Raw genomic sequence first — 15,598 nt, forward strand, 5'->3', positions numbered from 1 at the left:
CACGGCCAAAAAAAAAGAAAAGAAACAAAAGGGTTGCAACAGAGATGTCAGATAAAAAATTAAGGCAAAAACACAGAAAGAGATTTAATTCATGTCCATACAGGGTACAACTCACTTATAATATATATTACTATAATTCTCCACATAGGTAATTTTATTATATCAAAATATAATATAGACTATAAAACAAGTATATAAAATATTCAAGAATAGGGACTTCCCTGGTGGTGCAGTGGTTAAGAATCCACCTGCCAATGCAGGGGACACGGGTTCAATCCCTGGGCCTGGAAGATCCCACATGATGCGGGGGAAGATCCCACAGCTGGCGGAGCAACTAAGCCCATGCACCACAACTACTGAGCCTGAGCTCTAGAGCCCGTGAGCCACAACTACTGAGCCCATGCGCCACAACTACTGAAGGCTGTGAGCCCTAGAGCCCAGACGCTGCAACTACTGAGCCCACGTGCCACAACTACTGAAGCCCACGCACTCTAGGGCCCACGTGCCACAACTACTGAGCCCGCATGCTACAACTACTGAGCCCACGCACCTAGAGCCCATGCTCCGCAACAAGAAGCCACCACAACGAGAAGCTCACAGACTGCAACGAAGAGTAGCCCCCACTCACCACAACTAGAGAAAGCCCACGCACGACAAAAACCTGATGCAGCCAAAAAATGTAAAAAAAAAAAAAAAAAATTCAAGAATAATTTTTTAAGTCAACAGAAGAGAATTAAGACAATCTTCTTTGATGACTCAAGCAGCAGAACATCAATATTTTTTAAAATAAAATAACATAGATACCTAGTTTAATAACTATATCAGGCTTCGTATCCTCCAGTGAAAGAATACAATTATACCTTGCTTTTGTTGTTAAAACAAACAGTGATGGAATAAATGGATATCCATCAGTAGAAAATGAACACTGACCTAAATCTCGTAATTTATATATACATTTACTCAAAATGGGTCATGGACTTAAATGTAAAATGTCAAACTATAAAACTTTTAGGAAAAGCATAAGAGGAGCCTTCAGGATCTAGGGTGAGGCAAAAAGTTCTTAGACTTGATCCATTAAAAGAGGAACTGATCAGATGGACTTCTTGAAAATTAAAAACTTTTGCTCTGCAAGTGGATCCTTGTTAGGAGGATAAAAAAGACAAGTTACAGACTGGCAGAAAATATTTGCAAACTGCATTATCTGACAAGGACAAATGACTAGTATCTAGAATATATAAAGAACTCTCGGGACTTCCCTGGTGGTCCTGGAGTAGCTAAGACTCCGTGTTTCCAATGCAGGGGGCCCAGGTTCGATCCCTACTCAGGGAACTAGATCCTGCATGCCACAACTAAGAGTTCGCATGCCGCAACTAAAGATCCCGCATGCCGCAACTAAAGATCCCACATGCCACAACTAAAAATCCTGCATGCTGCAACTAAAGATTCCACATGCTGCAACGAAGATCCCGTGTGCCACAACTAAGACCTGGCACAGCCAAATAAATAAATAAATAAATATTTTTAAAAAAATTTTTTAAAAAGGACTCTCAAAACTCAATGGTAAAAAAAAAAACAAACAATCCAATCCATAATGGGCAAAAGACACAAAAAGACATTTCAACAAAGAAGATATACGGATGGCAAATAAGTACACGAAAAGATATTCAACATCATTAACCATTAGGGAAATGCAAACTAAAACCACAATGAGATATCACTACATATCCACCAGAATGGCTAAAATGAAAAACAGTAACACCAAGTGCGAGCAAGGATGTGGAAAAACTGCTTTACTCATACACTCATACATTGCTGACAGGACTACTAAATGGTGCAGCCATTCTGGAAAACAATATGGCAATTTATAAAAAATCTAAACATGTAACTCAATGACCTAGCAACTGCACGACTGGTCATTTATCTCAGAGAAAGGAAGACATAAGTGCACATGAAAACCTGTACACGAATGTTCATATCAGGTTTACTCCTAATAGCCTCAAACTGGAACAGCCTAGATGACCTTCCATGTGTGAATGGTGAAACAAACTGTGGTATATTCATGCCAGGGAGAAAAAGTGAAAAAAGCCAACCCCAAAAGATTACATTCTGTATGATTCCATTTGTGTAATATTCTTGAAAGGACAAACTATAGAAATGGAAAAGAGATTAGTGGTTCCCAGGGGTGAGGGAAGTGTTGGGTGGCAGGAAGAAAACAGGGATGACTATAAATGAGCAACATGAGGGATCCTTGTAGTAATGGAAACATTCTATATTTGACCATATCAATGTCAATATCCTGGTAGTGATATTGTACTATAGTTTTGCAAGACATCACCAGTGGGGAAAACCAGGTAGGGTATATGGAATCTCTCTGTATTATTTCTTACAAGTGCATACGAATCTACAGTTATCGCAAATAAAAAGGTCAATTTTTTAAAAAATCAACGTCTTCTACCACATTAACAAAGTAAATGGGAAATCATGAATGGTCATGTCAATAAATGTAGAAAGATAATCTGACAAAATTCAACATCCATCCATGATATAAAAAAGGGGCAGTGGCATCTACAAAACAATTAAAGCTAACATCATACTAATGGTGAAACAATGAATTCTTTCCCCCGCAAGACTGGGACAAGGCAAGAATGTCCACTCTCACCACTTCTGCTTCTTATTCAACACTATATTTAGGTCCTAGCCAGTGCAATAAAAAAAGAAATAAAAAGCATAAATATTGGAAAGGAAGATGTAAAGTTATCTTTATTTGTAAACTGTATTATTGACTGTGCATGTAGAAAACCCTAAGGAATGTACCCCCCCAAAATCCTACTAGTATGACTTTAGCAAGATCACAGGACACATGCTCAATATAAAATAAACAACGGTATTTTATATAATAGCCACAAACAAATGAAAATGAAATTTTAAAATACTATTTATAATAGTATTAAAAAACAAAATACTTAGGAATAAATCTAATGAAAAATGTGCAGGACCTCTATGATAAAAACTGAAAGACTGCTGAGAAAAATTAAAAGAAGATCTAAATAAATGGAGAGATGTACCACATTCACAGACTGAAGAGCTTAAAGTTACCAATTCTCCCCAAATTGATCTGTGGATCAAATACAAATATTAATAAAAATCCCAGCTGGCCTTTTTGGAGAAACTGAAAAACTGGTCCTAAAATCTATATGGAAATGCAAAATACTTAGAATAGCCAAAATAATCATATAAAAGAAAAACAGAGGTGGTTGTTTTACACTATCTTATTTCAAGTTTTACTATAAAGCTATAGAAAATCAGTGTGGTATTGGTGCGAGGATAGACAACAAGATCAACAGAACAGAGTCCAGAAATAGACCTACACACATATGGTCAACTGACTTCTGATCAAGGTACCAAGATAAATCAATGGGAAAATCAAAAAGTATTTTTCAATAAACGGTGCTAGAACAACTGGATATATATGAGAAAAAAATAACGTTCTAGTCCTATCCCACATAGATACCAAAAAATTAATTTGAAATAAACTATCTAAACATAAAAGCTAAAACTAAAGCTACTGGGAAAACAAAAAAATAGAATATTTTAGTGACCTTAGGGCAGAGAAAGATTTCTTAGCCAAAACACAAATAAGTACTAATCATAAAAGAAAAAATCTGATGAGTTAGATTTCATCAAAATTTTAAAGTCTTGCTCATCAAAAGTCATCATTAAAGAATACAAATTGGAAGAGGTATAAAAAAGATGCAGGAGAACAGCTGGGAGGCAACTAGAGCAGCCCATTTAAGAGATGGTGGTAAGCTGGAATAGGCAGAAGCAATGAAGATGGAAAGAAGATGACAGATTCAAAACCTATATAGGTGATGGTTTAAATTTGGTGATGATTTAATAAAGTAAGTAATAGAAGGGGGGGGGAATCACCATTAAGAAAACAAAAGGTGAATGGAACACACATAATCCCACAGCCTTTATACACATACCATCACATTGTGTAACAACAGCAGCAGCTAGCATTTATTGCACACTTACTATGTCTCAGGAACGAGCTAAAACTTTAGGGGCATTCTTTCCTTCAATCATCATGACAACCCTATGAGGTAGCTACTTTACTATCCCATTTTACAGATGGGGAATTTACAACGGAGAGATTATAATGGATACTTTACATACTTGTAATCAGAGCATAAAGGCAGCTTCTTAGTACAATGGCATATTTTCCATGCTGTACATATTCCACTGCATTCACATGTCACAGTTTTTTTCTCAATGGGCACTTAGATAATTCCGTTTTTCACAATTATAGTTAGTGCAGCAATGATCAGTTTCATTCAGTGCTTGTCTTAAATAATTTTCTCAGGATGGAGCCTCAGTCAGTCAAAAGGTAAAGCCACCTAGCTTTGATTACAATACTCCAGAGCAGAAAACTCTTTTTTTTAACCAAATTATTTTCCATTTTTTCCCAAACCAAATCATTCTCTGGATGGGTTAAGACAGTCGTAAATTTAAAACAAAGGTACTGTAATAAAATACTTAGGAAGGTATTCCATATAATCTAGCCCCATCTCAAAATCATTCCAATGAAGGCTACCTCCCAGGCAGCCAAGCATTTCAAGAAAACTCTCAAATTTATGATGGCAAAAAGATGTTTCTGCCCTCTTCTATTACAATCACCCCAAAACAAGAAAAGAAAAAAAGAAAAGGTAAGTCACAGTCAAGGAGAAAATATTCACAATAGATATATCTGATAAAGGACTTGTATCCAGAATATATAAGGAATGTTTACAAATCAGGAATAAAAAGGAAACACCACATTTTTTTAAAGCAGGCAAAAGAAGTTATATGAATAGCCAATAAACATATGAAAAGCTGTTCAATTATCATTAATTATCAGAGAAATGTAAATTAAAATACAATGAGGGACTTCCCTGGTCCAGTGGTTAAGATTCCGTGTTCCCAATGCAGGGGGCCTGGGTTCGATCCCTGGTCAGGAAACTAGATCTCCCGCACGCCGCAACTAAAGATCCCATAAGCCACAACTAAAGATCCCGCACGTGGCAATGAAGATCCCGCGTGCCACAACTAAGACCTGGTGCAGCCAAATAAATAAATATAAAAAAAAAAAAAACACGCACGAGACAAGCCAAACGTCCATGCTGGACAAATGGATAAACAAAACACGCTATATACGTAAAATGGAATATCATTCAGTCTTAAAAAAGGAAGTTCTGATATATGTTACAACACAGATAAATCTTGAAGACATTATACTAAGTGAAATAAGACACAAAAGGACAAATCATGTATGATTCCACTTATATGAAGAATCTAGACTAGTCAAACTCACAGAGACAGAAAGTAGAACAGTGTTTGCCAGGGGTTGGGGGAGCAGGAAACGGGGTGTTACTATTTAATGGGAACAGAGTTTCAGTTTGGTATGATGAAAAAGTTCTAGAGATAGATGATGGTGATGGTTGCATAACAATGTGAGTGCACTCAATGCCACTGAACTGTACACTTAAAAATGGTTAAAAGGATAAATTTTATGTATACTTTACCACAATAAAAAATATATATATTAAATTGGGAAAAAACCAACAGAGGATACTACACCCACTAGTATGGATCAAAATTGAAAGCACCAAATGTGTATGACAATGTGAAGCAACTGGAACTCTCTCACACTGCTGATTGTGTAAAATGATACAAGCACTTTGGAAAAGAGTTTGGCAGTTTTTTACAATATTAAATACACACCTATGACCCAAAACTTCATTCCTAGGATTTACGCAGGAGAAATAAAAACATATATTCACAAAAAGACCTGTACACAAATGTACAAAGTACATTATTACAATATCTGAAAACTGGAAACAAGGAGAAGAGAGGAAACAAATTATGGTGTAAATATACAACAGAACACTACTGGACAATAAAAAGGAACAAACTACTTATGCAACAATGTAGATGATTCTCAAAAACTGAAAGAAGTCATACAGATACATTTATATGAGTCTATTTATAAGAATTTCTACAAGAGGCACTACTTTATCGTGAGAAAAATCAGAAGTGTTTGCCTATAGGGTGGAAAACTGACTAGAAAGAGGCACAGGGGCCTCTTTCTGTGCCTCTTGAAATGAAAATGTTCTGTTTTTACTGATGCAGTAGTTACAAGGATGTACACATCTATCAAAACTCACTGAATTGGGCATTTAACGTCTGTGCATTTTTATTGTATGTAAACTATATCTCAATAAAAAGGGAGGAAAAGTATATGTAGCCAACATAACCACTATATAATGCCACAGAATATTTAGCCATTCCTCCAATAAGATTAACTTCCTAGAAAGGTTTTCCATAAAACATAAAGATGAAAACTCACACATTGGACAGTTCCTACAAAGATGTCTGTCAGGCATCTCATAAATGCCCAAAATAGAATTCTTGATTTCTTTAGCCCCACACTCAACATCCCCCAATTTGTTCCTTCCCAAGCTTTTCCCGTCTCAATAAATGGCACCAATATCCACTACGCTGCTTAGGCAAAAAAAGAAAAAAAAAAAAGAGTCAGGAGTCATCCTTGATTCCTTTCTTGTCCTTCATCCCATACTTTCAATTCATCAACAAATCCTATTGTCACAACGTCAAAGATAGGTCTATTTCTCTCCATCTCCACTACCACCTTCCTAGTCCAAGTCACCATCATCTCATAATTACAGGATACCTCTAACTAGTATCTCTGCTTCCACTTCTGCCCCTCCAATTCTTTCTCTACACCGCAGCCAGAGCAAATTTTAAAATGTAAATCACTTGTCATGATTCTGCTTAATAACTTCCTTTCCATGGACTGTAGGCCCTACATGATCTGATTTCTGCTAACCTCTACAGACAGCTTCATCTCTCACCACTCCCTTCGCTCTGTTCTCCAGACACACTAACCTGCTTACTCTTCCTCAAACATATCAAGTTTGTTCCCTCCAAAACTTTGCACCAGGTATTCTCAGAACACTCTTGCCCCAGCTCTATGAATGGCTAGTTCTACCTTTTCTTTCTGTTATCTGCTAAAATGTCACCACCTCAAAGAGGCCTTCCCTGGTTATCCAATTTAACGCAGCTACTCCCCATCACTCTCCAACACTTTGTTATGATTTCAAAATGACTCACCATATGAATTATCTTATTTGTTTATGTTGCACGTGTTACCCCACTAGAATGTAAGCTCCATGAGGGCAAGGGACCTTGTCTGTTTTGTTCTGCCTAGAATGGAAGAGGAACTCAATAAATATTAATCCAATCAATGAATGAATTAGATATAATAAATCTGACAGAAGTTAATCACTCAAAATCTAGAGTATCTAAATATTTATATCTAAATGCCTTGGCTCTCCTTGGAAATGGTTCCAAAAATACAATATCCCTAAGCATATTCTATGCAAAATCCTATGTAAGATATGAAATCTAACACTGCCCTACACACAGAAGGAAGTCAGCAAACAGCAGATGAGTATATAAACATAACATACAATACTCAGTATAAAATGAAACACTGGCTTAGTGTTTCCCATGAAAAACAGAAAAGAAAGAGAATAGCGTTTTAAACAGTTTTCAAATATTAATTTCAGAAATATACCTACATAAAACAGAGTCTAAAAAAGGAAAAATAGCTATATATATATATATATATATATATTTAAAGAAGCAAAAAAGGCACTCCTGTGGTTAAAAAAAAATAAAAGTATGTCTCATTAGAAACACAAAAACCTAAAGACAAACTCAGGTAGTTCTCTAGTATTGAACTGAGCAAGTATCACAAAACTGTGCTGACAGAACAGAAAATAAAAGAAACAATGCATTAGCAGGCTCATCCATAAATTTTTTTTTACATTTTATTATAGAAAATTTCAAACATATCCAAACATAGACAGAGCAGCATAATGAACCCCATATACCCATCACTGAGTTGCAACAGTTACCAATATATCTCAAAGAATTTAAGAGATCAGGTGAACTTCCAATGCAACACAATTTCCACAACACTGATGATGGTAAAAGGAACATAATACACATGTTTTATACTTATTTTCCCCTTCCTGATTGGCCTTTGTCTACTTAATGTCACAAAAGTATGAAATTCCTTTCCTATCATTTGTACCCCATCATAATCCTACTCTGATGCTTATTTTTGCCTTTTTCTTTTTTTTGGCCGCACCTCACAGCATGCCAGATCTTAGTTCCCCCACCAGGGATCAAACCCGTGCCCCCTGCAGTGGAAGTGCGGATTCTTAACCACTGGACCGCCAGGGAAGTCCCTGATACGTATTTTAGATAGATGCAGAATGAAGAGCTGTAATAAGAATTTTAGAAATACCAGAAATTAATCATATGTGAAAAGACTTTTTACTTCTTCATTCAACATATATCTTTAAGACACTGATGTTATACATTCAAGTTTATATTATGTTAATAATAACTAGGGGCTTCCTTGGTGGTGCAGTCGTTAAGAATCCGCCTGCCAATGCAGGGCACACGGATTCGAGCCCTGGTCCGGGAAGATCCCACATGCCGCGGAGCGGCTGGGCCCGTGTGCCACAATTACTGAAGCCCAGGCACCTAGCGCCCGTGCTCCGCAACAAGAGAGGCCACCACAATGAGAAGCTCGTGCACCGCAACGAAGAGCAGCCCCTGCTCGCTGCAGCTAGAGAAAGCCCAACACAGCAACGAAGACCCAAAGCAGCCAAAAATAAATAAATAAAATAAATTTATTTTAAAAAAAAAATAATAACTAAATAGAATTTTAATAGTTTTAAAGAAAATTCCTTTATTAATTGAAAACAGTAAATCTAAAACAAGTGGAGGGGCTTCCCTGGTGGCGCAGTGGTTGGGAATCCGCCTGCCAACACAGGGGACACAGGTTTGAGCCCTGGTCTGGGAAGATCCCAGGTGCCACGGAGCTACTAGGCCCGTGCGCCACATCTACTGAGCCTGCGCTCTGGAGCCCATGAGCCACAACTACTGAGCCCGCACGCCTAGAGACCATGCTCCGCAACGGGAGAGGCCACCACAATGAGAGGTCCGCACCCCGCAGCAAAGAGTGGCTCCCGCTTGCCACAGCTAGAGAAGGCCCGCATGTAGCAGTGAAGACCCAACACTGCCAAAAATTAATTGAATAAACAAACAAATAAATAAAACAAGTGGAATGCCAACATCTGGGTTTCTAATCAGATGAACACACTAAGGGAGGAGGCTTTATCAATTACAGGGCTAACACCTTCATGTCAAAAGAAGAGCTACCACTGAAGATGATCTAGGAGCTACAAACACCAATCTTTTTCTTTTTTCGGACACACTGCGTGGCTTGCGGATTTTTAGTTCCCGGACCAGTGATTGAATCCTTGCCCTCAGCAGTTAAAGTGCAGAGTCCTAACCACTGGACCACCAGGGAATTCCCAAGCAGACCAATCTTTGTTTTTTATCTTCTACTTTTCTATCATGGTATTACATAGATAATAAGTCTACATATTTTAAGTTTACAGCTCAATGAATTTTTACGTATTAATTTACCCAAATAACCACCACTCAATCAAGACAATATATTTTTTTTTAACAAAGGCACCAAGACCTATTTTTTTTTCCTTTTTTTTCCGCAGTTGCATTTTTTATTTATTTATTTATTTATTTATTTATTTATTTATTTATTTATTTATTTATGGCTGTGTTGGGTCTTCGTTTCTGTGCGAGGGTTTTCTCTAGTTGTGGCAAGTGGGGGGCCACTCTTCATCGCGGTGCGCGGGCCTCTCACTGTCGCGGCCTCTCTTGTTGCGGAGCACAGGTTCCAGACGCACAGGCTCAGTAGTTGTGGCTCACGGGTCTAATTGCTCCGCGGCATATGGGATCTTCCCAGACCAGGGCTCGAACCCGTGTCTCCTGCATCGGCAGGCAGATTCTCAACCACTGCGCTACCAGGGAAGCCCAATCAAGACAATATGTTGAACACTCCAGAAGGTTCCACTGTGTTCCCACAAAGGCAGCCATTATTCTGATATCTACCACAAAAGATTCATTTAGCCTGTTTTTGAACTTCATATAAATGGAATCATAAAGGTTCTCTTTTAAAGTGTCTGGATTCTTTTGCTCAATATTACATCTGTGAGATTCATCACTATGTAGTATTCTATTATATAACTATGCCTCAGTGTATTTATCCATTCTACTGCTGATAGACAGTTGGATTATTTCCAGTTTGGGGGCTATTATGAATAAAGAATTAAACATTTTTGTATATGTCTTTGTGGTGGACAAATGTACCCATTTATACTGGGCATACCACACATAGGAGTAGCTATGGGATGATTTTGCTCAAATGCTATCAGGATTTCCAGACTACCGAATGCCACACTATGAGACTTTACTGAATCATTTCTCTTGTAAGAAGCCTTTAGATAACAAAGTCAGGTAGACCTAAACGGTCTTCCACCCATTATGCAACTGAGGTAGTTGTCAAAATGATTCAAAAACAACTTGCCAATAACAGACCTACAAACTTCCATCTCATCTGCCCCATCACACAGAACTCACAGCATTCAGATCCAAGGAGCAATCCCTTGGTCTGCTAAGGACAATTAAATCAACAGTTATGGACGAGTGGTTAGTTATGGATTTCTGAAAAACTAAGTATTTTTCCGCACATCTATGTAGAAAGGTGTTTGTAGAATCAAAAGCTTGGGAATGGCACAGATCTTAAAAGAAAACATCTAGTACAACCCTAGTACTAAGTCCCTATCTTCCACAAAAGGCAACATAGTGAAAAGGGCATGGACTTCTGAAGTCAGACATTACAGGCCAGAATTACGAGCAAATTATCCTAATCTGAGTCTTAATCGTCTCACTATAAAATGGGAATTACAGTTGACCCTTGAACAACATGGGCTTGAATGGCACAGGTCCACTTAAATGCCAATTTTCTTTACTAAATACTACAGTACTACACGATGGGCGGTTGGTTGAATCTGAGATGCAGAACCGCAGATAGAGAAGAACTAGGTATGTGGAGGGCCAACTACAGATTATACTCGAATTTTCAACTTTGCAGAGGGTTGGTGGCCCTAGCCCCAATAGTTCAAGAGTCAGTTGTACACCAATTATACCACCTCATAGAACCACTGTGAAGATTAAATGAGATAATCTATACAGTTTCTAAGATACAGCAAATTTTATTTCAAATGTCTCTCTTTTTTTGGGGGGGGGCACAGCTTGCAGGATCTTAGTTCCCTGACCAGGGATCAAACCTGTGCCCCCTGCAGTGGAAGCACAGAGTCTTAACCACTGGACCACCAGGGAAGTCCCTCAGATATCTCTTTTTCACAGAAAGAATACTGGCCAGATAGGGGATTTGAGTTATGGTCCTAGAAAATCATACTGTGAGGGCCTCTCCCATAACACCTGAACAAAACTACAAATTGGAATATATCCTTAGGGGTACACAAAGATATGCAAGCAAGGGAATCAATTTCCACCCTACTCTTTCATAAACCTGATCTGCCTAGATAACTGGATTATCAAATAAGGTTTTCAAGTATAAAATTTATTATTTTAAAACAGGGGTCAGAAAACTACGGCCCATGTACCAAATCTGGCCCACTACCAATAAAGTTGTATTGGAACACAACCATGCACAGCTGTTTGCTTATTGTCTGTGGCTGGTTTTGCACTACAATGGGAGAACTGAGTAGTACTGACAAGAGACCACATGGCCCACAAAGCCTACCACCAGGTCCTTCGCAGAAAAAGTTTGCTGACTCCTGTTTTAGGATAAAATTCTGTGGGAGAAGTAGAATGGATACAAGTTCAAAAAGAAAAAGGAAAAATATGAAATGGACAAATTCCCAGAAGGATACAATTACCAAAACTGACTCAAAGAGTAATAGAAAATCCAGATAGACCTATACCAAGTAAAGACACTGATTTAGTAATTTCAAATCTTCCTACAAAGAAAAGCCCAAGCCCAGAGGACTTCACTGGTAAACTCTATAAAACACATAGAAAGAAAGAATTAACAATTCTACATAAACTCTTTTAGAAAACAGAAGAGGAACATTGCCCAACTCACTTTATGAGGGTAATTTTACTCTAATACTAAGGCCAGCCAAATATATCATAAGAAAAGGAAACCTCAGACCAATAACCCTCATGAACATAGAGATGTTCACAAAAATTCTTAATATTAGCAAATTGAATTCAGCAACATATAAAAAGTATTATACACCACGACTCAATGGGATTCATTCCAGGAACACAAGATTGGCTTAACACCTGAAAATCAAGTAATGTAATACACCATTTATACATATCCATATCTTAGAGAGCTTTTTTAATATAAAAAAAGGTTATCTGAGGACTTCCCTGGTGGTCCAGTGGTTAAGACTCCACGTTCCCAATGCAGGGGGCCCAGGTTCGATCCCTGGTCAGGGAACTAGATGCCACAACCAAGATCCCGCAGGCCACAACTAAAGATCATCCAGGCCGCAACGAAGATCCTGCATGCCACAACTAAGACCCAGCACAGCCAAATAAATAAATATTTTAAAAAATAAATATATCTGTATATTTTAAAAACATCAAATTGCTATTACATTTAGAAACTTTGTATTTATTTTTAAAAAGTCAATATTTACAACCTGTCAGAAATTACATCCTAGGGACTTCCCTGGTGGCGCAGTGGTTTAGAATCTGCCTGCCAAGGCAGCAGACATGGGTTCGATCCCTCGTCCAGGAAGATCCCACATGCCGCAGAGCACTAAGCCTGTGCGCCACAACTACTGAGCCTGCGCTCTAGAGCCCGCAAGCCACAGCTACTGAGCCCATGTGTCATAACTACTGAAGCCCGCAGGCCTAGAGCCCATGCTCCACAACAAGAGAAGCCACCACAATGAGAAGCCCGCACACCACAACGAAGACTAGCCCCCACTCCCCACAACTAGAGAAAGTCCGCGCACAGCAACAAAGACCCAACGCAGCCATAAATAAATAAATTTAAAAAAGAAAAAAAAAAAGAAATTACATCCTAAACTATTTAAAATTAAATATTTAGACTACTTAAATTTCTGATGACCCTTCCATTTCATTAAACTGCACTGGGCAAATCTTGAGATTACCCAGATGATACCTTCTCTCTCCACTTCATAAAGGCAACAAATTGATAAGCACACTCTCTAGATAAGGCTTCAAATACACACTGTGTATAAAGAAAGTGACAGAGCCTCAACACCGATCACCAAAATCCCAGCTGTAAATTGTGTCCACAAATCAAATCCCTACAGACATAGATGCTCAAAGTCATGACGTCATCTAATTTTACCACTATATGGCAAATCCCCCCCATGTCACCCACCAGGTCATCGGAAAAGACTCAAACACCTTGCCAAAATTCGGACACATTATCACTATGAATACTGCACTCCTGTGAGATACCGATATGGATGTCCTGTCCTGTTGTTCTGGCTGAAGAACTCTAGTAACCCTGCTCCTCTGGTTGATAAGAACAGAAAAATGACATATTTTCCACCTTGCATTACTTACAGAATGTCAGGAATCTCAAGAATCTTAATTAAACATTTTCTAGTCCAATGTTTTTCAAACTACAGGTCTTTAGCAGTCAGACCCATTACAGGTCAGAGTCAATTTAGTGAGATGCAATCAACTTTTTTTTTCTTTTAATGAAATAGAAAATGTCAGAGGGCATCATATATAGAAAGGGTAAACTTTTGTTTCCTGTGTGTGTACACACTCTGTGTATGCAGGGGTCACACAGGGTCAGCATGTAAAATACATTAACTGTGGGTCACAGGTCAAAAAGTTTGCGAGACACTCTGCTAGTCCCACAGCCCTGACCCCTCAAGAAAGCTCCACCAAAAATTTCTTAGCAATCAAAAAGTTATGTTACGGCGTCTGGGGGGGGATGAATTGGGAGATTGGGATTGACATACATACACTAATATGTATAAAATAGATAACTAATAAGAACCTGGTGTATAAAAAAATAAAATAAAATTCAGAAATTCAAAAAAAATTTTTTTTAAGTTATGTTATTTGTAACCATCTCCGTTTCATACAGAGAAACCAAAAAATAGGAATTCTGTGTTCAGTACACTTTATCTGCCATTCATAAAAAAAGCCTGGAATCCACCTGAGGTTTCCAGTTGAAACAGTGACCTGCTCAGGGACAGTCACTTACGTTTTGATGGGATTGAGACACACCACAGACTGAAATCAGTTTAGCCTGTGGCTAGGAAAGAGAACAAAAACCATTCTGGGTCTCGAGTTCCTCACCTGTAACCACAGGAGAAGATTGTTAGGACTCCTACCTCCGGAATTGGGAGGTTGACTGACAACCAACTGGCCAAGCGGGTGAAGACTATGCCTCCCTCACACCAAAACACTTGAACTTGAACCATTTAACAAGTCAATTACTGATCAATTCACCTAATATCGCACAAAGAGTACTGATAATAAGAAGCTAAGACTTTCACCAACTGCAGTAAACAATCAAGGGGAAGTCCCCAGGATTCAGCAGAAGCTGCACCCTAGCAGGTATCATTATTTCTCAGCCACCGTTCCCTCTCAGAGTCCAGGTCACCTCTGTCCTCCAGCTATCAGTCATGGATGTGGCACTCGCTCTCTTCCCTGCCACCGTACTTCATTGTGCAAAAGGAAACTGAAGCAGGGAGCAAAGAGTGGGCGGGCTGCAAGAGCCATCAACAAGGCTAAACTAAGAGCCTAGGCGGCTAATGCCTCACACCTCCCACAATTCCTCGACTATTTAGAATCCCGCTCCCCTCGGCCTCCCACCTCAAACCATACCCCGGAGGCAAGCCCTAGTAATGGGCCCCCTGCGCACCCGAAGCGGCCCCCAGCTCGTGCCCGCCTCTAAAAAGGTCTGCAAGGCCTGGAACCACGAAGCCTAAAAGTAAAGCCTCCTGGCAACCCCGGAAGCCCCCTCCCACGAGCGCCCACTAGCCACCCGCCTCCCCCTCGTTCCCACCTCCACGCCGCCGGGCCTGCGCCTCCTGCGCACACCACACCAACACGGCCCTGAAACACCGCAGGACCCAGAGACCACAGGGCTTCTCCACATCCACCCCAACAGCCGCGGCCGCCGCCAGAAGCGCCCGCGACTCCACGCCGCCGCCGTGAGGTCACTTCCGGCGCGACGCCTCGGAAACCGAAGGGCCGGCCGCTGAGGGGCGGGGCGCTCGAGAAATTTGAGAGTTCGGGAAGAGCACTGCCAGGGTCAGCTCTGTGGCCTTCCGGAACCGCACCTGCTATCCATTTTGCATTCCCCGCCTTCTTATATCGGGTGGAGTCTGGGTTCGAGCTGGAGTTCTGTCCCCACTCCCCGGCTCAGATGCACGGGGAGCTCCCCACTCTTGCGTAGTCTTTTTTTTTTTTTTTCTATCATGTTTAGATGAAGTTTATTTTTTATGATTGAAACATTTTTTTAACATCTTTATTGGAGTATAATCGCTTTACAATGGTGTGTTAGTTTCTGCTTTATAACAAAGTGAATCAGTTATACATATACATATGTTCCCATATCGCT

General features: G+C 39.5%; 1 protein-coding gene across 4 annotated transcripts in view; it reads right to left on the reverse strand.

The window, feature by feature from the left end:
- The window catches only part of EDC3 (enhancer of mRNA decapping 3), a 52,561-nt gene extending 37,349 nt beyond the window's left edge, over nt 1–15,212 (reverse strand). Inside the window, exons 1-2 of one of the 4 annotated variants that reach the window (XM_082387319.1) lie at nt 15,041–15,212; nt 7,168–7,260 (exon numbers count right to left, since the gene is read on the reverse strand). The gene's annotated coding sequence lies outside the window, so the exon portion shown is untranslated. Of the gene's footprint in view, nt 1–7,167; nt 7,261–14,233; nt 14,951–15,040 lie in introns of those variants that run through there. The other 3 variants (XM_082387320.1, XM_082387318.1, XM_082387321.1) reach the window with 3 other exon arrangements.
- Between the last annotated feature and the right edge of the window lie 386 nt (nt 15,213–15,598).

Source organism: Balaenoptera borealis (genome assembly GCF_965194805.1).
Source record: "Balaenoptera borealis genome assembly, chromosome: 3".
Classification (NCBI taxonomy): Eukaryota; Metazoa; Chordata; class Mammalia; order Artiodactyla; family Balaenopteridae; genus Balaenoptera; species Balaenoptera borealis.